At 47.4% G+C, this 234-nt stretch overlaps 1 protein-coding gene across 1 annotated transcript in view; it reads left to right on the forward strand.

Annotated features, from left to right (window-relative positions):
• LOC119588957 (calcitonin gene-related peptide type 1 receptor-like) overlaps positions 1–234 on the forward strand; it is a gene marked incomplete at its 5' end in the record, with an annotated part of 18177 nt that overhangs the window by 3350 nt on the left and 14593 nt on the right.

Below are 234 nucleotides of genomic sequence, written 5' to 3' on the forward strand. Positions count from 1 at the left end.
TATTATGGATTTTCCTCTGACCTTCAACCGCATTACATTTCCGTTAAAAGACGCATCTCTCGGCACCAGTGTGTATTCGCTTCCAAAACATCCCAATTCTCAGAATTTGGCTTCCGTCCTTGTACTTCAATAAAGCCTCCAATTAGAGGCCTATACAAGAACAGCCGCTGTGTGTTGTTGACGCCGACAGCCGCGGATTAGAATGCAGATCTGTGGCTCAGGCCGAGGGATGGA

This window comes from Penaeus monodon, chromosome 24 (assembly GCF_015228065.2).
Source record: "Penaeus monodon isolate SGIC_2016 chromosome 24, NSTDA_Pmon_1, whole genome shotgun sequence".
Taxonomy (NCBI): domain Eukaryota; kingdom Metazoa; phylum Arthropoda; class Malacostraca; order Decapoda; family Penaeidae; genus Penaeus; species Penaeus monodon.